The sequence below is a fragment of the Salmo trutta genome, unplaced genomic scaffold, assembly GCF_901001165.1.
Source record: "Salmo trutta unplaced genomic scaffold, fSalTru1.1, whole genome shotgun sequence".
NCBI lineage: Eukaryota > Metazoa > Chordata > Actinopteri > Salmoniformes > Salmonidae > Salmo > Salmo trutta.
In genome coordinates, this window is record NW_021822798.1 from 62213 (window position 1) to 89696 (window position 27484).

The 27484-nt window shown below is 51.2% G+C and overlaps 1 pseudogene; it reads right to left on the reverse strand.

The window, feature by feature from the left end:
- Nucleotides 1-259: 259 nt before the first annotated feature.
- The window catches only part of LOC115184933 (solute carrier family 15 member 1-like), a 47966-nt pseudogene continuing 20741 nt past the window's right edge, over nucleotides 260-27484 (reverse strand).

The window sequence follows — 27484 nt, forward strand, 5'->3', positions numbered from 1 at the left end:
TGCTAATGACGTTCCCTTTACGGGCCCTTACCTCGGGTTGGGAATCCGCCCCAGGAACCAAACTAACCTGCTAATGACGTTCCCTTTACGGGCCCTTACCTCGGGTTGGAAATCCGCCCAGGAACCAAACTAAACTGGGATGGAGCGGTCTGATTTTGTCCAATAGAAACTCTCCTTTTCGTTGCAAAACAAAGCGGTTTGCTACGGTTTGGACTAATGGATTACTTTACACCTTGGCGAACAAATTCACGACACAAAGTAAGACTCATCCTCTTTATTGAAGCACATGACTGCCAGGGACTCAACTTGGTGTGGAATTAATACCAAGACTCTCTGGCAACATCAAACCCAAAACAACTATATATCCAGTACACACAACACTGTACCGTGAAATGAATAGGAATGCTTGAATGGTCATTCATACAGTATGTCCTCTTTCTAATAAAATAGGATAAGCAAAAATACATTCATTATGTTGCCTTTGCTACATGGTGCAAAATAAATCATTGTAAAAAATTATTTACAATATCAAAGTCAGAATTTACTCATAAAGCTGTATCGAAGGATTAATGTTTCTAAGATTAAGTTCCAATGGTTCTCTCTCCGAGACCTGTTCTGATTGGTTCAGGAGGAGGAAGTGGAGGAGGAAGTTGTGTGAATGGGGAGTTTTACATCTTGCTCTGTTTGACTTCTTGGTTAAGTTGCTCAACAACCGAATCCTTCTTCTTCTTGTCAGAACCCTTGCTGCTCTTGCTGCAGTCTGAGTCCTTTCTCTCCATCTCAACCTGATCTCTCTTCTTCTTCTCCTCCGGCTCGTGTTCTGGCTGGCGGAACTCGGCCTCGATCTCCGCTGGGTCAGTGTAGGTGTAGAAGTAGGACATGATGGCGAACACAATACACACCACCACAAGGAGAGAGGCAAACAGGATGTATTCTGCCCACTGGAACACACAGACACACGGGTTAATATCAATACTCTGCTCCCTGGATCACACAGGGGTTAATATCCCTACTCTGCTCCCTGGAACACACAGGGGTTAATATCACTACTCTGGAACACACAGGGGTTAATATCACTACTCTGCTCCCTGGAACACACAGGGGTTAATATCACTACTCTGCTCCCTGGAACACACAGGGGTTAATATCACTACTCTGGAACACACAGGGGTTAATATCACTACTCTGCTCCCTGGAACACACAGGGGTTAATATCACTACTCTGCTCCCTGGAACACACAGGGGTTAATATCAATACTCTGCTCCCTGGAACACACAGGGGTTAATATCACTACTCTGGAACACACAGGGGTTAATATCACTACTCTGGAACACACAGGGGTTAATATCACTACTCTGGAACACACAGGGGTTAATATCACTACTCTGCTCCCTGGAACACACAGGGGTTAATATCACTACTCTGCTCCCTGGAACACACAGGGGTTAATATCACTACTCTGGAACACACAGGGGTTAATATCACTACTCTGCTCCCTGGAACACACAGGGGTTAATATCACTACTCTGGAACACACAGGGGTTAATATCACTACTCTGGAACACACAGGGGTTAATATCACTACTCTGGAACACACAGGGGTTAATATCACTACTCTGCTCCCTGGAACACACAGGGGTTAATATCACTACTCTGCTCCCTGGAACACACAGGGGTTAATATCACTACTCTGCTCCCTGGAACACACAGGGGTTAATATCACTACTCTGGAACACACAGGGGTTAATATCACTACTCTGCTCCCTGGAACACACAGGGGTTAATATCACTACTCTGGAACACACAGGGGTTAATATCACTACTCTGGAACACACAGGGGTTAATATCACTACTCTGCTCCCTGGAACACACAGGGGTTAATATCACTACTCTGGAACACACAGGGGTTAATATCACTATTCTGGAACACACAGGGGTTAATATCACTACTCTGGAACACACAGGGGTTAATATTACTACTCTGGAACACACAGGGGTTAATATCACTATTCTGGAACACACAGGGGTTAATATTACTACTCTGGAACACACAGGGGTTAATATCAATACTCTGCTCCCTGGAACACACAGGGGTTAATATTACTACTCTGGAACACACAGGGGTTAATAGCACTACTCTGCTCCCTGGAACACACAGGGGTTAATATCACTACTCTGGAACACACAGGGGTTAATATCACTACTCTGGAACACACAGGGGTTAATATCACTACTCTGCTCCCTGGAACACACAGGGGTTAATATCACTACTCTGGAACACACAGGGGTTAATATTACTACTCTGCTCCCTGGAACACACAGGGGTTAATATCACTACTCTGGACTCTGGAACACACAGGGGTTAATATCACTACTCTGGAACACACAGGGGTTAATATCACTACTCTGCTCCCTGGAACACACAGGGGTTAATATCATTACTCTGGAACACACAGGGGTTAATATCACTACTCTGGAACACACAGGGGTTAATATCACTACTCTGCTCCCTGGAACACACAGGGGTTAATATCACTACTCTGGAACACACAGGGGTTAATATCACTACTCTGCTCCCTGGAACACACAGGGGTTAATATCACTACTCTGCTCCCTGGAACAAAGACAACATGGTTTTAGATATGAATGAATTTAGGTCCAATCTGACCTCAGTTCAGTGCTCAGTATTGTATAGAAGGTTGTATTGGGGTTCTAGAGGTTAGAAGATCCGCAGTCACCTGATCTGGGAGTTGTGCTGCCTCGGCAACAATCAGCACTATGATGTTGCCCACGGCGACGGTGAACAGCCAACCAGCCTGCAGCACCGACTTCATGTTGCTAGGCGCCTGCGTGAGGTTTTGGGTTTGAGATGAGAATTGAAAGTTAATTGACGAATAAAACAGATCTGAATTGAGTTGTGTTGTGGATGACAAGAGATAAGATCCACTAGAGGTAAAGGTGTGTGCGTGACGGGTGAGAGAGAACAGTGGCGCCCCCTACCTGTGAGTAGGAGAACTCCAGGCCAGTCACAGAGAACACCACCTCGCCTGCTGTCATGAGGAAGTACTGGGGGATCTGCCAGCCCATGTGGATGGTGTTGGGCTGGATGTCTACCACCACCTGGATGGCCTGCCAACACTGGACACAGTAATCAACACATTAAAACACTGTTTTCTACTAAATGGATACACAGAAAACAACAGAACAACATGCTTTAAAACCCTGGAGAACAAGCTCATCATGGACCTTCACAATCACACACAGCAAACAGAACAACATTAAAACCCCTGGAGAACAAGCTCATCATAGACCTTCACAGCTCATCATGGACCTTCACAGCTCATCATGGACCTTCACAGCTCATTGCTAGCTTGGTTAAGGGTTCGGTTTAAGGAGTTATAGGATAGAGGACTTACATCAGGGCTTCCGATGGTGAACGTGGACGGTATGACGAGGGTGAAGGCGCTGCCAAAGCCCAGCTCTTTAGAGTACAGACATGATGCGCCGCCGCTGTTCATGATGGTAAACTCCGCCCTGAGACACACAACAGCCAATCAGATCTCTCTCTCTCCCTCCCTCCCTCTCTCTCTCTCTCTCTCTCTCTCTCTCTCTCTCTCTCTCTCTCTCTCCCTCCCTCCCTCCCTCCCTCCCTCCCTCCCTCTCTCTCTCTCTCTCTCTCTCTCTCTCTCTCTCTCTCTCTCTCTCTCTCTCTCTCTCTCTCTCTCTCTCTCTCTCTCTCTCTCTCTCTCTCTCTCTCTCCTCAGTCTCTCTCTCTCTCTCTCTCTCTCTCTCTCTACTCACTTTCCCTGTGGAACCAGACTGTAGTTGGAGACGGCCAGAGGAGCGATGTCGCCGACTCCCAGCGTAATGTTCAGAGCACTACCCAAACCGTTCACAAATCTACAGTAGGAAAGAGCAAAACAACAGGTCAGGAACACTCAGGGCCCTGACCACTAACGGGACTGTTGGTAACACTCAGGGCCCTGACCACTAACGGGACTGTTGGTAACACTCAGGGTCCTGACCCTAACCACTAACGGGACTGTTGGTAACACTCAGGGCCCTGACCACTAACGGGACTGTTGGTAACACTCAGGGTCCTGACCCTAACCACTAACGGGACTGTTGGTAACACTCAGGGTCTTGACCCTAACCACTAACGGGACTGTTGGTAACACTCAGGGTCCTGACCCTAACCACTAACGGGACTGTTGGTAACACTCAGGGCCCTAACCACTAACGGGACTGTTGGTAACACTCAGGGCCCTGACCCTAACCACTAACGAGACTGTTGGTAACACTCAGGGTCCTGACCCTAACCACTAACGAGACTGTTGGTAATACTCGGGGTCCTGACCCTAACCACTAACGGGACTGTTGGTAACACTCAGGGTCTTGACCCTAACCACTAACGGGACTGTTGGTAACACTCAGGGTCCTGACCCTAACCACTAACGGGACTGTTGGTAACACTCAGGGCCCTGACCCTAACCACTAACGGGACTGTTGGTAACACTCAGGGTCCTGACCCTAACCACTAACGGGACTGTTGGTAACACTCAGGGTCCTGACCCTAACCACTAATGGGACTGTTGGTAACACTCAGGGCCCTGACCACTAACGGGACTGTTGGTAACACTCAGGGTCCTGACCCTAACCACTAACGGGACCGTTGGTAACACTCAGGGTCCTGACCCTAACCACTAACGGGACTGTTGGTAACACTCAGGGTCCTGACCCTAACCACTAACGGGACTGTTGGTAACACTCAGGGCCCTAACCACTAACGGGACTGTTGGTAACACTCAGGGTCCTGACCCTAACCACTAACGGGACTGTTGGTAACACTCAGGGCCCTAACCACTAAGGGGACTGTTGGTAACACTCAGGGTCCTGACCCTAACCACTAACGGGACTGTTGGTAACACTCAGGGCCCTGACCCTAACCACTAAGGGGACTGTTGGTAACACTCAGGGCCCTGACCACTAAGGGGACTGTTGGTAACACTCAGGGCCCTAACGACTAACAGAACTGTTGGTAACACTCAGGGCCCTGACCACTAACGGGACTGTTGGTAACACTCAGGGTTCTTGACCCTCACCACTAACGGGACTATTGGTAACACTCAGGGTCCTGACCACTAAGGGACTGTTGGTAACACTCAGGGTCCTGACCCTTACCACTAACGGGACTGTTGGTAACACACAGGGCCCTGACCACTAAGGGGACTGTTGGTAACACTCAGGGCCCTAACCACTAACAGGACTGTTGGTAACACTCAGGGTCCTGACCCTAACCCCTAACGGGACTGTTGGTAACACTCAGGGTCCTGACCCTAACCACTAACGGGACTGTTGGTAACACTCAGGGTCCTGACCCTAACCACTAAGGGGACTGTTGGTAACACTCAGGGTCCTGACCATAACCGCTAACGGGACTGTTGGTAACACTCAGGGTCCTGACCACTAAGGGGACTGTTGGTAACACTCAGGGTCCTGACCCTAACCACTAACGGACTGTTGGTAACACTCAGGGTCCTGACCACTAAGGGGACTGTTGGTAACACTCAGGGTCCTGACCCTAACCACTAACGGGACTGTTGGTAACACTCAGGGCCCTAACCACTAACGGGACTGTTGGTAACACTCAGGGTCCTGACCCTAACCACTAACGGGACTGTTGGTAACACTCAGGGTCCTGACCCTAACCACTAAGGGGACTGTTGGTAACACTCAGGGCCCTAACCACTAACGGGACTGTTGGTAACACTCAGGGTCCTGACCCTAACCACTAACGGGACTGTTGGTAACACTCAGGGCCCTGACCCTAACCACTAACGGGACTGTTGGTAACACTCAGGGTCCTGACCCTAACCACTAACGGGACTGTTGGTAACACTCAGGGTCCTGACCCTAACCACTAACGGGACTGTTGGTAACACTCAGGGTCCTGACCCTAACCACTAAGGGGACTGTTGGTAACACTCAGGGCCCTGACCCTAACCACTAACGGGACTGTTGGTAACACTCAGGGTCCTGACCCTAACCACTAACGGGACTGTTGGTAACACTCAGGGTCCTGACCCTAACCACTAACGGGACTGTTGGTAACACTCAGGGCCCTGACCCTAACCACTAACGGGACTGTTGGTAACACTCAGGGTCCTGACCCTAACCACTAAGGGGACTGTTGGTAACACTCAGGGTCCTGACCCTAACCACTAACGGGACTGTTGGTAACACTCAGGGCCCTAACCACTAACGGGACTGTTGGTAACACTCAGGGTCCTGACCCTAACCACTAACGGGACTGTTGGTAACACTCAGGGCCCTGACCCTAACCACTAACGGGACTGTTGGTAACACTCAGGGTCCTGACCCTAACCACTAAGGGGACTGTTGGTAACACTCAGGGCCCTGACCCTAACCACTAACGGGACTGTTGGTAACACTCAGGGTCCTGACCCTAACCACTAACGGGACTGTTGGTAACACTCAGGGTCCTGACCCTAACCACTAACGGGACTGTTGGTAACACTCAGGGCCCTGACCCTAACCACTAACGGGACTGTTGGTAACACTCAGGGTCCTGACCCTAACCACTAAGGGGACTGTTGGTAACACTCAGGGCCCTGACCCTAACCACTAACGGGACTGTTGGTAACACTCAGGGCCCTAACCACTAACGGGACTGTTGGTAACACTCAGGGTCCTGACCCTAACCACTAACGGGACTGTTGGTAACACTCAGGGTCCTGACCCTAACCACTAAGGGGACTGTTGGTAACACTCAGGGCCCTAACCACTAACGGGACTGTTGGTAACACTCAGGGTCCTGACCCTAACCACTAACGGGACTGTTGGTAACACTCAGGGCCCTGACCCTAACCACTAACGGGACTGTTGGTAACACTCAGGGTCCTGACCCTAACCACTAACGGGACTGTTGGTAACACTCAGGGCCCTGACCCTAACCACTAACGGGACTGTTGGTAACACTCAGGGTCCTGACCCTAACCACTAAGGGGACTGTTGGTAACACTCAGGGCCCTGACCCTAACCACTAACGGGACTGTTGGTAAGACTCAGGGTCCTGACCCTAACCACTAACGGGACTGTTGGTAACACTCAGGGTCCTGACCCTAACCACTAACGGGACTGTTGGTAACACTCAGGGCCCTGACCCTAACCACTAACGGGACTGTTGGTAACACTCAGGGCCCTAACCACTAAGGGGACTGTTGGTAACACTCAGGGTCCTGACCCTAACCACTAACGGGACTGTTGGTAACACTCAGGGCCCTGACCCTAACCACTAAGGGGACTGTTGGTAACACTCAGGGCCTTGACCACTAAGGGGACTGTTGGTAACACTCAGGGCCCTAACGACTAACAGGACTGTTGGTAACACTCAGGGCCCTGACCACTAACGGGACTGTTGGTAACACTCAGGGTTCTTGACCCTCACCACTAACGGGACTATTGGTAACACTCAGGGTCCTGACCACTAACGGGACTGTTGGTAACACTCAGGGTCCTGACCCTTACCACTAACGGGACTGTTGGTAACACACAGGGCCCTGACCACTAAGGGGACTGTTGGTAACACTCAGGGCCCTAACCACTAACAGGACTGTTGGTAACACTCAGGGTCCTGACCCTAACCCCTAACGGGACTGTTGGTAACACTCAGGGTCCTGACCCTAACCACTAACGGGACTGTTGGTAACACTCAGGGTCCTGACCCTAACCACTAAGGGGACTGTTGGTAACACTCAGGGTCCTGACCATAACCGCTAACGGGACTGTTGGTAACACTCAGGGTCCTGACCACTAAGGGGACTGTTGGTAACACTCAGGGTCCTGACCCTAACCACTAACGGACTGTTGGTAACACTCAGGGTCCTGACCACTAAGGGGACTGTTGGTAACACTTAGGGTCCTGACCCTAACCACTAACGGGACTGTTGGTAACACTCAGGGCCCTAACCACTAACGGGACTGTTGGTAACACTCAGGGTCCTGACCCTAACCACTAACGGGACTGTTGGTAACACTCAGGGTCCTGACCCTAACCACTAAGGGGACTGTTGGTAACACTCAGGGTCCTGACCCTAATCACTAACGGGACTGTTGGTAACACTCAGGGCCCTGACCCTAACCACTAACGGGACTGTTGGTAACACTCAGGGTCCTGACCCTAACCACTAACGGGACTGTTGGTAACACTCAGGGCCCTGACCCTAACCACTAACGGGACTGTTGGTAACACTCAGGGTCCTGACCCTAACCACTAAGGGGACTGTTGGTAACACTCAGGGCCCTGACCCTAACCACTAACGGGACTGTTGGTAACACTCAGGGTCCTGACCCTAACCACTAACGGGACTGTTGGTAACACTCAGGGTCCTGACCCTAACCACTAACGGGACTGTTGGTAACACTCAGGGCCCTGACCCTAACCACTAACGGGACTGTTGGTAACACTCAGGGTCCTGACCCTAACCACTAATGGGACTGTTGGTAACACTCAGGGCCCTGACCCTGACCACTAACGGGACTGTTGGTAACACTCAGGGCCCTAACCACTAACGGGACCGTTGGTAACACTCAGGGTCCTGACCCTAACCACTAACGGGACTGTTGGTAACACTCAGGGTCCTGACCCTAACCACTAACGGGACTGTTGGTAACACTCAGGGTCCTAACCACTAACAGGACTGTTGGTAACACTCAGGGCCCTGACCCTAACCACTGATGGGACTGTTGGTAACACTCAGGGTCCTGACCCTAACCACTAAGGGGACTGTTGGTAACACTCAGGGCCCTAACCACTAACGGGACCGTTGGTAACACTCAGGGTCCTGACCCTAACCACTAAGGGGACTGTTGGTAACACTCAGGGTCCTGACCCTAACCACTAACGGGACCGTTGGTAACACTCAGGGTCCTGACCCTAACCACTAAGGGGACTGTTGGTAACACTCAGGGTCCTGACCATAACCGCTAACGGGACTGTTGGTAACACTCAGGGTCCTGACCACTAAGGGGACTGTTGGTAACACTCAGGGTCCTGACCCTAACCACTAACGGACTGTTGGTAACACTCAGGGTCCTGACCACTAAGGGGACTGTTGGTAACACTCAGGGTCCTGACCCTAACCACTAACGGGACTGTTGGTAACACTCAGGGTCCTGACCCTAACCACTAACGGGACTGTTGGTAACACTCAGGGTCCTGACCCTAACCACTAAGGGGACTGTTGGTAACACTCAGGGCCCTAACCACTAACGGGACTGTTGGTAACACTCAGGGTCCTGACCCTAACCACTAACGGGACTGTTGGTAACACTCAGGGTCCTGACCCTAACCACTAAGGGGACTGTTGGTAACACTCAGGGTCCTGACCATAACCGCTAACGGGACTGTTGGTAACACTCAGGGTCCTGACCACTAAGGGGACTGTTGGTAACACTCAGGGTCCTGACCCTAACCACTAACGGACTGTTGGTAACACTCAGGGTCCTGACCACTAAGGGGACTGTTGGTAACACTCAGGGTCCTGACCCTAACCACTAACGGGACTGTTGGTAACACTCAGGGCCCTAACCACTAACGGGACTGTTGGTAACACTCAGGGTCCTGACCCTAACCACTAACGGGACTGTTGGTAACACTCAGGGTCCTGACCCTAACCACTAAGGGGACTGTTGGTAACACTCAGGGCCCTAACCACTAACGGGACTGTTGGTAACACTCAGGGTCCTGACCCTAACCACTAACGGGACTGTTGGTAACACTCAGGGCCCTGACCCTAACCACTAACGGGACTGTTGGTAACACTCAGGGTCCTGACCCTAACCACTAACGGGACTGTTGGTAACACTCAGGGCCCTGACCCTAACCACTAACGGGACTGTTGGTAACACTCAGGGTCCTGACCCTAACCACTAAGGGGACTGTTGGTAACACTCAGGGCCCTGACCCTAACCACTAACGGGACTGTTGGTAACACTCAGGGTCCTGACCCTAACCACTAACGGGACTGTTGGTAACACTCAGGGTCCTGACCCTAACCACTAACGGGACTGTTGGTAACACTCAGGGCCCTGACCCTAACCACTAACGGGACTGTTGGTAACACTCAGGGTCCTGACCCTAACCACTAAGGGGACTGTTGGTAACACTCAGGGTCCTGACCCTAACCACTAACGGGACTGTTGGTAACACTCAGGGCCCTAACCACTAACGGGACTGTTGGTAACACTCAGGGTCCTGACCCTAACCACTAAGGGGACTGTTGGTAACACTCAGGGTCCTGACCCTAACCACTAAGGGGACTGTTGGTAACACTCAGGGCCCTAACCACTAACGGGACTGTTGGTAACACTCAGGGTCCTGACCCTAACCACTAACGGGACTGTTGGTAACACTCAGGGCCCTGACCCTAACCACTAACGGGACTGTTGGTAACACTCAGGGTCCTGACCCTAACCACTAACGGGACTGTTGGTAACACTCAGGGCCCTGACCCTAACCACTAACGGGACTGTTGGTAACACTCAGGGTCCTGACCCTAACCACTAAGGGGACTGTTGGTAACACTCAGGGCCCTGACCCTAACCACTAACGGGACTGTTGGTAACACTCAGGGTCCTGACCCTAACCACTAACGGGACTGTTGGTAACACTCAGGGTCCTGACCCTAACCACTAACGGGACTGTTGGTAACACTCAGGGCCCTGACCCTAACCACTAACGGGACTGTTGGTAACACTCAGGGCCCTAACCACTAAGGGGACTGTTGGTAACACTCAGGGTCCTGACCCTAACCACTAACGGGACTTATGGTAACACTCAGGGCCCTGACCCTAACCACTAAGGGGACTGTTGGTAACACTCAGGGCCCTGACCACTAAGGGGACTGTTGGTAACACTCAGGGCCCTAACGACTAACAGGACTGTTGGTAACACTCAGGGCCCTGACCACTAACGGGACTGTTGGTAACACTCAGGGTTCTTGACCCTCACCACTAACGGGACTATTGGTAACACTCAGGGTCCTGACCACTAACGGGACTGTTGGTAACACTCAGGGTCCTGACCCTTACCACTAACGGGACTGTTGGTAACACACAGGGCCCTGACCACTAAGGGGACTGTTGGTAACACTCAGGGCCCTAACCACTAACAGGACTGTTGGTAACACTCAGGGTCCTGACCCTAACCCCTAACGGGACTGTTGGTAACACTCAGGGTCCTGACCCTAACCACTACCGGGACTGTTGGTAACACTCAGGGTCCTGACCCTAACCACTAAGGGGACTGTTGGTAACGCTCAGGGTCCTGACCATAACCGCTAACGGGACTGTTGGTAACACTCAGGGTCCTGACCACTAAGGGGACTGTTGGTAACACTCAGGGTCCTGACCCTAACCACTAACGGACTGTTGGTAACACTCAGGGTCCTGACCACTAAGGGGACTGTTGGTAACACTCAGGGTCCTGACCCTAACCACTAACGGGACTGTTGGTAACACTCAGGGCCCTAACCACTAACGGGACTGTTGGTAACACTCAGGGTCCTGACCCTAACCACTAACGGGACTGTTGGTAACACTCAGGGTCCTGACCCTAACCACTAAGGGGACTGTTGGTAACACTCAGGGTCCTGACCCTAATCACTAACGGGACTGTTGGTAACACTCAGGGCCCTGACCCTAACCACTAACGGGACTGTTGGTAACACTCAGGGTCCTGACCCTAACCACTAACGGGACTGTTGGTAACACTCAGGGCCCTGACCCTAACCACTAACGGGACTGTTGGTAACACTCAGGGTCCTGACCCTAACCACTAAGGGGACTGTTGGTAACACTCAGGGCCCTGACCCTAACCACTAACGGGACTGTTGGTAACACTCAGGGTCCTGACCCTAACCACTAACGGGACTGTTGGTAACACTCAGGGTCCTGACCCTAACCACTAACGGGACTGTTGGTAACACTCAGGGCCCTGACCCTAACCACTAACGGGACTGTTGGTAACACTCAGGGTCCTGACCCTAACCACTAATGGGACTGTTGGTAACACTCAGGGCCCTGACCCTAACCACTAACGGGACTGTTGGTAACACTCAGGGCCCTAACCACTAACGGGACCGTTGGTAACACTCAGGGTCCTGACCCTAACCACTAACGGGACTGTTGGTAACACTCAGGGTCCTGACCCTAACCACTAACGGGACTGTTGGTAACACTCAGGGTCCTAACCACTAACAGGACTGTTGGTAACACTCAGGGCCCTGACCCTAACCACTGATGGGACTGTTGGTAACACTCAGGGTTCTGACCCTAACCACTAAGGGGACTGTTGGTAACACTCAGGGCCCTAACCACTAACGGGACCGTTGGTAACACTCAGGGTCCTGACCCTAACCACTAAGGGGACTGTTGGTAACACTCAGGGTCCTGACCCTAACCACTAACGGGACCGTTGGTAACACTCAGGGTCCTGACCCTAACCACTAAGGGGACTGTTGGTAACACTCAGGGTCCTGACCATAACCGCTAACGGGACTGTTGGTAACACTCAGGGTCCTGACCACTAAGGGGACTGTTGTTAACACTCAGGGTCCTGACCCTAACCACTAACGGACTGTTGGTAACACTCAGGGTCCTGACCACTAAGGGGACTGTTGGTAACACTCAGGGTCCTGACCCTAACCACTAACGGGACTGTTGGTAACACTCAGGGCCCTAACCACTAACGGGACTGTTGGTAACACTCAGGGTCCTGACCCTAACCACTAACGGGACTGTTGGTAACACTCAGGGTCCTGACCCTAACCACTAAGGGGACTGTTGGTAACACTCAGGGCCCTAACCACTAACGGGACTGTTGGTAACACTCAGGGTCCTGACCCTAACCACTAACGGGACTGTTGGTAACACTCAGGGCCCTGACCCTAACCACTAACGGGACTGTTGGTAACACTCAGGGTCCTGACCCTAACCACTAACGGGACTGTTGGTAACACTCAGGGCCCTGACCCTAACCACTAACGGGACTGTTGGTAACACTCAGGGTCCTGACCCTAACCACTAAGGGGACTGTTGGTAACACTCAGGGCCCTGACCCTAACCACTAACGGGACTGTTGGTAACACTCAGGGTCCTGACCCTAACCACTAACGGGACTGTTGGTAACACTCAGGGTCCTGACCCTAACCACTAACGGGACTGTTGGTAACACTCAGGGCCCTGACCCTAACCACTAACGGGACAGTTGGTAACACTCAGGGTCCTGACCCTAACCACTAAGGGGACTGTTGGTAACACTCAGGGTCCTGACCCTAACCACTAACGGGACTGTTGGTAACACTCAGGGCCCTAACCACTAACGGGACTGTTGGTAACACTCAGGGTCCTGACCCTAACCACTAACGGGACTGTTGGTAACACTCAGGGTCCTGACCCTAACCACTAAGGGGACTGTTGGTAACACTCAGGGCCCTAACCACTAACGGGACTGTTGGTAACACTCAGGGTCCTGACCCTAACCACTAACGGGACTGTTGGTAACACTCAGGGCCCTGACCCTAACCACTAACGGGACTGTTGGTAACACTCAGGGTCCTGACCCTAACCACTAACGGGACTGTTGGTAACACTCAGGGCCCTGACCCTAACCACTAACGGGACTGTTGGTAACACTCAGGGTCCTGACCCTAACCACTAAGGGGACTGTTGGTAACACTCAGGGCCCTGACCCTAACCACTAACGGGACTGTTGGTAACACTCAGGGTCCTGACCCTAACCACTAACGGGACTGTTGGTAACACTCAGGGCCCTGACCCTAACCACTAACGGGACTGTTGGTAACACTCAGGGCCCTGACCCTAACCACTAACGGGACTGTTGGTAACACTCAGGGCCCTAACCACTAAGGGGACTGTTGGTAACACTCAGGGTCCTGACCCTAACCACTAACGGGACTGTTGGTAACACTCAGGGCCCTGACCCTAACCACTAAGGGGACTGTTGGTAACACTCAGGTTCCTGACCACTAAGGGGACTGTTGGTAACACTCAGGGCCCTAACGACTAACAGGACTGTTGGTAACACTCAGGGCCCTGACCACTAACGGGACTGTTGGTAACACTCAGGGTTCTTGACCCTCACCACTAACGGGACTATTGGTAACACTCAGGGTCCTGACCACTAACGGGACTGTTGGTAACACTCAGGGTCCTGACCCTTACCACTAACGGGACTGTTTGTAACACACAGGGCCCTGACCACTAAGGGGACTGTTGGTAACACTCAGGGCCCTAACCACTAACAGGACTGTTGGTAACACTCAGGGTCCTGACCCTAACCCCTAACGGGACTGTTGGTAACACTCAGGGTCCTGACCCTAACCACTAACGGGACTGTTGGTAACACTCAGGGTCCTGACCCTAACCACTAAGGGGACTGTTGGTAACACTCAGGGTCCTGACCATAACCGCTAACGGGACTGTTGGTAACACTCAGGGTCCTGACCACTAAGGGGACTGTTGGTAACACTCAGGGTCCTGACCCTAACCACTAACGGACTGTTGGTAACACTCAGGGTCCTGACCACTAAGGGGACTGTTGGTAACACTCAGGGTCCTGACCCTAACCACTAACGGGACTGTTGGTAACACTCAGGGCCCTGACCCTAACCACTAACGGGACTGTTGGTAACACTCAGGGTCCTGACCCTAACCACTAACGGGACTGTTGGTAACACTCAGGGCCCTGACCCTAACCACTAACGGGACTGTTGGTAACACTCAGGGTCCTGACCCTAACCACTAAGGGGACTGTTGGTAACACTCAGGGCCCTGACCCTAACCACTAACGGGACTGTTGGTAACACTCAGGGTCCTGACCCTAACCACTAACGGGACTGTTGGTAACACTCAGGGTCCTGACCCTAACCACTAACGGGACTGTTGGTAACACTCAGGGCCCTGACCCTAACCACTAACGGGACTGTTGGTAACACTCAGGGTCCTGACCCTAACCACTAATGGGACTGTTGGTAACACTCAGGGCCCTGACCCTGACCACTAACGGGACTGTTGGTAACACTCAGGGCCCTAACCACTAACGGGACCGTTGGTAACACTCAGGGTCCTGACCCTAACCACTAACGGGACTGTTGGTAACACTCAGGGTCCTGACCCTAACCACTAACAGGACTGTTGGTAACACTCAGGGTCCTAACCACTAACGGGACTGTTGGTAACACTCAGGGTCCTGACCCTAACCACTAACGGGACTGTTGGTAACACTCAGGGCCCTGACCCTAACCACTAACGGGACTGTTGGTAACACTCAGGGTCCTGACCCTAACCACTAAGGGGACTGTTGGTAACACTCAGGGCCCTGACCCTAACCACTAACGGGACTGTTGGTAACACTCAGGGTCCTGACCCTAACCACTAAGGGGACTGTTGGTAACACTCAGGGCCCTAACCACTAACGGGACCGTTAGTAACACTCAGGGTCCTGACCCTAACCACTAAGGGGACTGTTGGTAACACTCAGGGTCCTGACCCTAACCACTAACGGGACCGTTGGTAACACTCAGGGTCCTGACCCTAACCACTAACGGGACTGTTGGTAACACTCAGGGTCCTGACCCTAACCACTAACGGGACTGTTGGTAACACTCAGGGTCCTGACCACTAAGGGGACTGTTGGTAACACTCAGGGTCCTGACCCTAACCACTAACGGACTGTTGGTAACACTCAGGGTCCTGACCACTAAGGGGACTGTTGGTAACACTCAGGGTCCTGACCCTAACCACTAACGGGACTGTTGGTAACACTCAGGGCCCTAACCACTAACGGGACTGTTGGTAACACTCAGGGTCCTGACCCTAACCACTAACGGGACTGTTGGTAACACTCAGGGTCCTGACCCTAACCACTAAGGGGACTGTTGGTAACACTCAGGGCCCTAACCACTAACGGGACTGTTGGTAACACTCAGGGTCCTGACCCTAACCACTAACGGGACTGTTGGTAACACTCAGGGCCCTGACCCTAACCACTAACGGGACTGTTGGTAACACTCAGGGTCCTGACCCTAACCACTAACGGGACTGTTGGTAACACTCAGGGCCCTGACCCTAACCACTAACGGGACTGTTGGTAACACTCAGGGTCCTGACCCTAACCACTAAGGGGACTGTTGGTAACACTCAGGGCCCTGACCCTAACCACTAACGGGACTGTTGGTAACACTCAGGGTCCTGACCCTAACCACTAACGGGACTGTTGGTAACACTCAGGGTCCTGACCCTAACCACTAACGGGACTGTTGGTAACACTCAGGGCCCTGACCCTAACCACTAACGGGACTGTTGGTAACACTCAGGGTCCTGACCCTAACCACTAAGGGGACTGTTGGTAACACTCAGGGTCCTGACCCTAACCACTAACGGGACTGTTGGTAACACTCAGGGCCCTAACCACTAACGGGACTGTTGGTAACACTCAGGGTCCTGACCCTAACCACTAACGGGACTGTTGGTAACACTCAGGGTCCTGACCCTAACCACTAAGGGGACTGTTGGTAACACTCAGGGCCCTAACCACTAACGGGACTGTTGGTAACACTCAGGGTCCTGACCCTAACCACTAACGGGACTTTTGGTAACACTCAGGGCCCTGACCCTACCACTAACGGGACTGTTGGTAACACTCAGGGTCCTGACCCTAACCACTAACGGGACTGTTGGTAACACTCAGGGCCCTGACCCTAACCACTAACGGGACTGTTGGTAACACTCAGGGTCCTGACCCTAACCACTAAGGGGACTGTTGGTAACACTCAGGGCCCTGACCCTAACCACTAACGGGACTGTTGGTAACACTCAGGGTCCTGACCCTAACCACTAACGGGACTGTTGGTAACACTCAGGGTCCTGACCCTAACCACTAACGGGACTGTTGGTAACACTCAGGGCCCTGACCCTAACCACTAACGGGACTGTTGGTAACACTCAGGGCCCTAACCACTAAGGGGACTGTTGGTAACACTCAGGGTCCTGACCCTAACCACTAACGGGACTGTTGGTAACACTCAGGGCCCTGACCCTAACCACTAAGGGGACTGTTGGTAACACTCAGGGCCCTGACCACTAAGGGGACTGTTGGTAACACTCAGGGCCCTAACGACTAACAGGACTGTTGGTAACACTCAGGGCCCTGACCACTAACGGGACTGTTGGTAACACTCAGGGTTCTTGACCCTCACCACTAACGGGACTATTGGTAACACTCAGGGTCCTGACCACTAACGGGACTGTTGGTAACACTCAGGGTCCTGACCCTTACCACTAACGGGACTGTTGGTAACACACAGGGCCCTGACCACTAAGGGGACTGTTGGTAACACTCAGGGCCCTAACCACTAACAGGACTGTTGGTAACACTCAGGGTCCTGACCCTAACCCCTAACGGGACTGTTGGTAACACTCAGGGTCCTGACCCTAACCACTAACGGGACTGTTGGTAACACTCAGGGTCCTGACCCTAACCACTAAGGGGACTGTTGGTAACACTCAGGGTCCTGACCATAACCGCTAACGGGACTGTTGGTAACACTCAGGGTCCTGACCACTAAGGGGACTGTTGGTAACACTCAGGGTCCTGACCCTAACCACTAACGGACTGTTGGTAACACTCAGGGTCCTGACCACTAAGGGGACTGTTGGTAACACTCAGGGTCCTGACCCTAACCACTAACGGGACTGTTGGTAACACTCAGGGCCCTAACCACTAACGGGACTGTTGGTAACACTCAGGGTCCTGACCCTAACCACTAACGGGACTGTTGGTAACACTCAGGGCCCTGACCCTAACCACTAAGGGGACTGTTGGTAACACTCAGGGTCCTGACCCTAATCACTAACGGGACTGTTGGTAACACTCAGGGCCCTGACCCTAACCACTAACGGGACTGTTGGTAACACTCAGGGTCCTGACCCTAACCACTAACGGGACTGTTGGTAACACTCAGGGCCCTGACCCTAACCACTAACGGGACTGTTGGTAACACTCAGGGTCCTGACCCTAACCACTAAGGGGACTGTTGGTAACACTCAGGGCCCTGACCCTAACCACTAACGGGACTGTTGGTAACACTCAGGGTCCTGACCCTAACCACTAACGGGACTGTTGGTAACACTCAGGGTCCTGACCCTAACCACTAACGGGACTGTTGGTAACACTCAGGGCCCTGACCCTAACCACTAACGGGACTGTTGGTAACACTCAGGGTCCTGACCCTAACCACTAATGGGACTGTTGGTAACACTCAGGGCCCTGACCCTGACCACTAACGGGACTGTTGGTAACACTCAGGGCCCTAACCACTAACGGGACCGTTGGTAACACTCAGGGTCCTGACCCTAACCACTAACGGGACTGTTGGTAACACTCAGGGTCCTGACCCTAACCACTAACGGGACTGTTGGTAACACTCAGGGTCCTAACCACTAACAGGACTGTTGGTAACACTCAGGGCCCTGACCCTAACCACTGATGGGACTGTTGGTAACACTCAGGGTTCTGACCCTAACCACTAAGGGGACTGTTGGTAACACTCAGGGCCCTAACCACTAACGGGACCGTTGGTAACACTCAGGGTCCTGACCCTAACCACTAAGGGGACTGTTGGTAACACTCAGGGTCCTGACCCTAACCACTAACGGGACCGTTGGTAACACTCAGGGTCCTGACCCTAACCCCTAAGGGGACTGTTGGTAACACTCAGGGTCCTGACCATAACCGCTAACGGGACTGTTGGTAACACTCAGGGTCCTGACCACTAAGGGGACTGTTGGTAACACTCAGGGTCCTGACCCTAACCACTAACGGACTGTTGGTAACACTCAGGGTCCTGACCACTAAGGGGACTGTTGGTAACACTCAGGGTCCTGACCCTAACCACTAACGGGACTGTTGGTAACACTCAGGGCCCTAACCACTAACGGGACTGTTGGTAACACTCAGGGTCCTGACCCTAACCACTAACGGGACTGTTGGTAACACTCAGGGTCCTGACCCTAACCACTAAGGGGACTGTTGGTAACACTCAGGGCCCTAACCACTAACGGGACTGTTGGTAACACTCAGGGTCCTGACCCTAACCACTAACGGGACTGTTGGTAACACTCAGGGCCCTGACCCTAACCACTAACGGGACTGTTGGTAACACTCAGGGTCCTGACCCTAACCACTAACGGGACTGTTGGTAACACTCAGGGCCCTGACCCTAACCACTAACGGGACTGTTGGTAACACTCAGGGTCCTGACCCTAACCACTAAGGGGACTGTTGGTAACACTCAGGGCCCTGACCCTAACCACTAACGGGACTGTTGGTAACACTCAGGGTCCTGACCCTAACCACTAACGGGACTGTTGGTAACACTCAGGGTCCTGACCCTAACCACTAACGGGACTGTTGGTAACACTCAGGGCCCTGACCCTAACCACTAACGGGACTGTTGGTAACACTCAGGGTCCTGACCCTAACCACTAAGGGGACTGTTGGTAACACTCAGGGTCCTGACCCTAACCACTAACGGGACTGTTGGTAACACTCAGGGCCCTAACCACTAACGGGACTGTTGGTAACACTCAGGGTCCTGACCCTAACCACTAACGGGACTGTTGGTAACACTCAGGGTCCTGACCCTAACCACTAAGGGGACTGTTGGTAACACTCAGGGCCCTAACCACTAACGGGACTGTTGGTAACACTCAGGGTCCTGACCCTAACCACTAACGGGACTGTTGGTAACACTCAGGGCCCTGACCCTAACCACTAACGGGACTGTTGGTAACACTCAGGGTCCTGACCCTAACCACTAACGGGACTGTTGGTAACACTCAGGGCCCTGACCCTAACCACTAACGGGACTGTTGGTAACACTCAGGGTCCTGACCCTAACCACTAAGGGGACTGTTGGTAACACTCAGGGCCCTGACCCTAACCACTAACGGGACTGTTGGTAACACTCAGGGTCCTGACCCTAACCACTAACGGGACTGTTGGTAACACTCAGGGTCCTGACCCTAACCACTAACGGGACTGTTGGTAACACTCAGGGCCCTGACCCTAACCACTAACGGGACTGTTGGTAACACTCAGGGCCCTAACCACTAAGGGGACTGTTGGTAACACTCAGGGTCCTGACCCTAACCACTAACGGGACTGTTGGTAACACTCAGGGCCCTGACCCTAACCACTAAGGGGACTGTTGGTAACACTCAGGGCCCTGACCACTAAGGGGACTGTTGGTAACACTCAGGGCCCTAACGACTAACAGGACTGTTGGTAACACTCAGGGCCCCTGACCACTAACGGGACTGTTGGTAACACTCAGGGTTCTTGACCCTCACCACTAACGGGACTATTGGTAACACTCAGGGTCCTGACCACTAACGGGACTGTTGGTAACACTCAGGGTCCTGACCCTTACCACTAACGGGACTGTTGGTAACACACAGGGCCCTGACCACTAAGGGGACTGTTGGTAACACTCAGGGCCCTAACCACTAACAGGACTGTTGGTAACACTCAGGGTCCTGACCCTAACCCCTAACGGGACTGTTGGTAACACTCAGGGTCCTGACCCTAACCACTAACGGGACTGTTGGTAACACTCAGGGTCCTGACCCTAACCACTAAGGGGACTGTTGGTAACACTCAGGGTCCTGACCATAACCGCTAACGGGACTGTTGGTAACACTCAGGGTCCTGACCACTAAGGGGACTGTTGGTAACACTCAGGGTCCTGACCCTAACCACTAACGGACTGTTGGTAACACTCAGGGTCCTGACCACTAAGGGGACTGTTGGTAACACTCAGGGTCCTGACCCTAACCACTAACGGGACTGTTGGTAACACTCAGGGCCCTAACCACTAACGGGACTGTTGGTAACACTCAGGGTCCTGACCCTAACCACTAACGGGACTGTTGGTAACACTCAGGGTCCTGACCCTAACCACTAAGGGGACTGTTGGTAACACTCAGGGTCCTGACCCTAACCACTAACGGGACTGTTGGTAACACTCAGGGCCCTGACCCTAACCACTAACGGGACTGTTGGTAACACTCAGGGTCCTGACCCTAACCACTAACGGGACTGTTGGTAACACTCAGGGCCCTGACCCTAACCACTAACGGGACTGTTGGTAACACTCAGGGTCCTGACCCTAACCACTAAGGGGACTGTTGGTAACACTCAGGGCCCTGACCCTAACCACTAACGGGACTGTTGGTAACACTCAGGGTCCTGACCCTAACCACTAACGGGACTGTTGGTAACACTCAGGGTCCTGACCCTAACCACTAACGGGACTGTTGGTAACACTCAGGGCCCTGACCCTAACCACTAACGGGACTGTTGGTAACACTCAGGGTCCTGACCCTAACCACTAATGGGACTGTTGGTAACACTCAGGGCCCTGACCCTGACCACTAACGGGACTGTTGGTAACACTCAGGGCCCTAACCACTAACGGGACCGTTGGTAACACTCAGGGTCCTGACCCTAACCACTAACGGGACTGTTGGTAACACTCAGGGTCCTGACCCTAACCACTAACAGGACTGTTGGTAACACTCAGGGTCCTAACCACTAACAGGACTGTTGGTAACACTCAGGGCCCTGACCCTAACCACTGATGGGACTGTTGGTAACACTCAGGGTCCTGACCCTAACCACTAAGGGGACTGTTGGTAACACTCAGGGCCCTAACCACTAACGGGACCGTTGGTAACACTCAGGGTCCTGACCCTAACCACTAAGGGGACTGTTGGTAACACTCAGGGTCCTGACCCTAACCACTAACGGGACCGTTGGTAACACTCAGGGTCCTGACCCTAACCACTAACGGGACTGTTGGTAACACTCAGGGTCCTGACCCTAACCACTAACGGGACTGTTGGTAACACTCAGGGTCCTGACCCTAACCACTAACGGGACTGTTGGTAACACTCAGGGTCCTGACCCCTAACCACTAACGGGACTGTTGGTAACACTCAGGGCCCTGACCCTAACCACTAACGGGACTGTTGGTAACACTCAGGGTCCTGACCCTAACCACTAACGGGACTGTTGGTAACACTCAGGGCCCTGACCCTGACCACTAACGGGACTGTTGGTAACACTCAGGGCCCTAACCACTAACGGGACCGTTGGTAACACTCAGGGTCCTGACCCTAACCACTAACGGGACTGTTGGTAACACTCAGGGTCCTGACCCTAACCACTAACGGGACTGTTGGTAACACTCAGGGTCCTAACCACTAACGGGACTGTTGGTAACACTCAGGGCCCTAACCACTAACGGGACCGTTGGTAACACTCAGGGTCCTGACCCTAACCACTAAGGGGACTGTTGGTAACACTCAGGGTCCTGACCCTAACCACTAACGGGATCGTTGGTAACACTCAGGGTCCTGACCCTAACCACTAACGGGACTGTTGGTAACACTCAGGGTCCTGACCCTAACCACTAACGGGACTGTTGGTAACATTCAGGGCCCTAACCACTAAGGGGACTGTTGTAACTGACCTGATGGCGTTCATGCCGTCGTCGGGCTTCTTGCTCAAGTCGTAAACCTGGAGAGAAACAGGAGGGGATGTTACATTCCATAGTGGCTGATAGACATGTCAACAACAGACATATTGACTGATAGACATATCAACAACAGACATATTGACTGATAGACATATCAACAACAGACATAGTGGCTGATAGACATATCAACAACAGACATAGTGGCTGATAGACATATCAACAACAGACATAGTGGCTGATAGACATATCAACAACAGACATAGTGGCTGATAGACATATCAACAACAGACAGTTGAAGTGGGAAGTTTACATCCACTGAGGTTGGAGTCATTGAAACTTGTTTTTCAACCACAAAACACATTTCTTGTTAACAAAATATAGTTTTGGCACTAAGTTACACTAAGTTGACTGTGCCTTTAAACAGCTTGGAAAATTCCAGAAAATGGTGTCATGGCTTTAGAAGCTTCTGATAGGCTAATTGACATAATCTGAGTCAATTGGAAGTATACCTATGGATGTATTTCAAGGCCTACCTTCAAACTCAGGGCCTCTTTGCTTGGCATCATGGGAAAATCAAAAGATATCAGCCAAGACCTCAGAAGATAAATTGTAGACCTCCACAAGTCTGGTTCATACTTGGGAGCAATTTCCAAACGCCTGAAGGTACCACGTTCATCTGTACAAACAATAGTACGCAAGTATAAACACCATGAGACCACGCAGCCGTCATACCGCTCAGGAAGGAGACACGTTCTGTCTCCTAGAGATGAACGTACTTTGGTGCGAAAAGTGCAAATCAATCCCAGAACAACAGCAAAGGACCTTGTGAAGATGCTGGAGGAAACAGGTACAAAAGTATCTAGGCGGGAGGCTTGCAAGCTGAAGAACACCATCCCAACCGTGAAGCACGGGGGTGGCAGCACCATGTTGTGGGGGTGCTTTGCTGCAGGAGGGACTGGTGCACTTCACAAACTGGATGGCATCATGAGGGAGGAAAATTATGTGGATATATTCAAGCAACATCTCAAGACATCAGTCAGGAAGTTAAAGTTTGGTCGCAAATGGGTCTTCCAAATGGACAATGACCCCAAGCATACTTCCAAAGTTGTAGCAAAATGGCTTAAGGACAACAAAGTCAAGGTATTGGAGTGGCCATCACAAAGCCTTGACCTCAATCCTATAGAAAATTTGTGGGCAGAACTGAAAAAGCGTGTGCGAGCAAGGAGGCCTACAAACCTGACTCAGTTACACCAGCTCTGTCAGGAGGAATGGGACAAAATTCACCCAACTTATTGTGGGAAGCTTGTGGAAGGCTACCCGAATCGCTTGACCCAAGTTAAACAATTTAAAGGCAACGCTACCAAATACTAATTGAGTGTATGTAAACTTCTGACCCACTGGGAATGTGATGAAGAAATAAAGCTGAAATAAATCATTCTCTCTACTATTATTCTGACATTTCACATTCTTAAAATAAAGTGGTGATCCTAACTGACCTAAAACAGGGAATTTTTACTGGGATTAAATGTCAGGAATTGTGAAAAACTGAGTTTATATTTATTTGGTTAAGGTGTATGTAAACTTCCGACTTCAACTGTATATAGTGGCTGATAGACTGATATCAACAACAGACATAGTGGCTGATAGACTGAGTCTTGGACCAAGACTAGAATGGCAGAACAACTCAGACCAAGACTAGAACGGTAGAACAATTCAGACCAAGACTAGAATGGTAGAACAACTCAGACCAAGACTAGAATGGTAGAACAACTCAGACCAAGCCTAGAATAGTAGAACAACTCAGACCAAGACTAGAATGGTAGAACAACTCAGACCAAGACTAGAATGGTAGAACAACTCAGACCAAGACTAGAACGGCAGAACAACTCAGACCAAGACTAGAATGGTAGAACAACTCAGACCAAGACTAGAACGGTAGAACAACTCAGACCAAGACTAGAATGGTAAAACAACTCAGACCAAGACTAGAATGGTAGCACCAACTCATACCAAGACTAGAATGGCAGAACAACTAAGACCAAGACTAGAACGGTAGAATCTCAACTCAGACCAAGACTAGACGGCAGAGACAACTCAGGACCAAGACTTAGAATGGTAGAGACAACTCAGGACCAAGACTAGAACGATAGAACAACTCAGACCAAGCCTAGAATGGTATAACAACTCAGACCAAGACTAGAATGGTAGAACAACTCCGACCACAAGACTTAGAATGGTTTAGACAACTCAGACCAAGACTAGAATGGTAGAACAACTCAGACCAAGACTAGAATGGTAGTAACACAACAGACCAAGACTAGAATGGTCAGAACAACTCAGACCAAACTCAGAGCGTAGATCCTATATCTATGGACCAAGCCTCGAGCGGTAGATCCTATGATCTATGGACCAAGCCTCGAGCGGAGATCCTATGATCTATGGACCCAAGCCTCGAGCGGTAGATCCTATGATCTATGGACCAAGCCTCGAGCGGTAGATCCTATGATCTATGGACCAAGCCTCGAGCGGTAGATCCTATGATCTATGGACCAGCCTCGAGCGGTAGATCCTATGATCTATGGACCAAGCCTCGAGCGGTAGATCCTATGATCTATGGACCAAGCCTCGAGCGGTAGATCCTATGATCTATGGACCAAGCCTCGAGCGGTAGATCCTATGATCTATGGACCAAGCCTCAGAGCGGTAGATCCTATGATCTATGGACCAAGCCTAGAGCGGTAGATCCTATGATCTATGGACCAAGCCTCGAGCGGTAGATCCTATGATCTATGGACCAAGCCTCGAGCGGTAGAGATCCTATGATCTATGGACCAAGCCTCGAGCGGTAGATCCTATGATCTATGGACCAAGCCTCGAGCGGTAGATCCTATGATCTATGGACCAAGCCTCGAGCGGTAGATCCTATGATCTATGGACCAAGCCTCGAGCGGTAGATCGAGCGGTAGATCCTATGATCTATGGACCAAGCCTCGAGCGGTAGATAATCCGATGATCTATGGACCAAGCCTAGAACGGTAGATCCTATGATCTATGGACGAAGCCTCGAGCGGTAGATCCTATGATCTATGGACGAAGCTTTGTTCTGTCCAGTCATTTTCCTCAGACGTTAGGATGAGTAAACACAGTGGCAAAACTCACCAGGTTCATATCCCAGGGTTGGAGAAACCAAGGCTGTACGTCGGGTCTGCGACATTAAGGTCAGATCAGTCCCCCGTTGACGTGTTCTTGTTGAACACGACTCTGACTGATTTGTCAAACGTCAAGTAGTCCCCAGTATTCACCTGAAGGAAGCAGGGAGGATCATGGTCATGTAAACATGGATCAGAACGTGTCTTCGATGACAGACGAAGCAGTTGACATGAAGATAGAGGCTACATGACTTGCCTGGTGAGCTGGGACAGACACGTCGATGGTCCCATCGATAGTAAGAGTCAGAGGGGCACTGTCGAGATTCAGGAACTTGACCTGGCCTGCAACACCTTGGGGCAGCTTGGGAAGGGTTTTGCTGCAGGAACAATTAAAAAACTTGCCCTTAGATCTCCTTTTCACTCTCCTTTGCTCTCTCACCTGTGTCTGAGAGAGCACATACATACATACATACATACATACATACGTACGTACGTACGTACGTACGTACGTACATACATACATACATATATACACACATACATACGTACATACGTACATACATACATACATACATACATACATACATACATACATACATACATACATACATACATACATATACACACACACATACATACATATACTCACATACATACATACATACATACATACATACATACATACATACATACATACATACATACATACATACATACACACACACACACACATACATACATACATACATACATACATACATACATACATACATACATACATACATACATACATACATACACATACATACATACATACATATACTCACATACATACATACATACGTACATACATACATACATACACACGTACGTACATACATACATACATACATACATACACACACGCATACATACATACATACATACATACATACATACATACATACATACATACATACATACATACATACGTACTCACATCAATCTGTAGTTGCAGCAGGGCAGCGGCTACAAAAGCCAACGCAGCGATCAGCATCCCCACTGTCATCCTCTTCAGAGGCCTACACACACACCACACACACACACACACACACACACACACACACACACACACACACACACACAGAGACACACACACACACACACACAGACACACACAGACAGACACAGAGAGGCACACACACACACACACAGACACACACAAACACACACACACACTGGCTGTGTTAACATATCATAATGATGCAGATTATGTGTTGTATCAGAGGTATCAGCAGTACAACGTGAGACCCAGTCTGTGTGGTATCAGCAGTACAACGTGAGGCCCAGTCCTGTGTGGTATCAGCAGTACAACGTGAGGCCCAGTCTGTGTGGTATCAGCAGTACAACGTGAGGCCCAGTCTGTGTGGTATCAGTAGTCCAACGTGAGGCCCAGTCTGTGTGGTATCAGCAGTACAACGTGAGGCCCAGTCTGTGTGATATCAGCAGTACAACGTGAGGCCCAGTCTGTGTGATATCAGCAGTGAGGCCCAGTCTGTGTGGTATCAGCAGTACAACATGAGGCCCAGTCTGTGTGGTATCAGCAGTACAACGTGAGGCCCAGTCTGTGTGGTATCAGCAGTGAGGCCCAGTCTGTGTGGTATCAGCAGTACAACGTGAGGCCCAGTCTGTGTGGTATCAGCAGTACAACG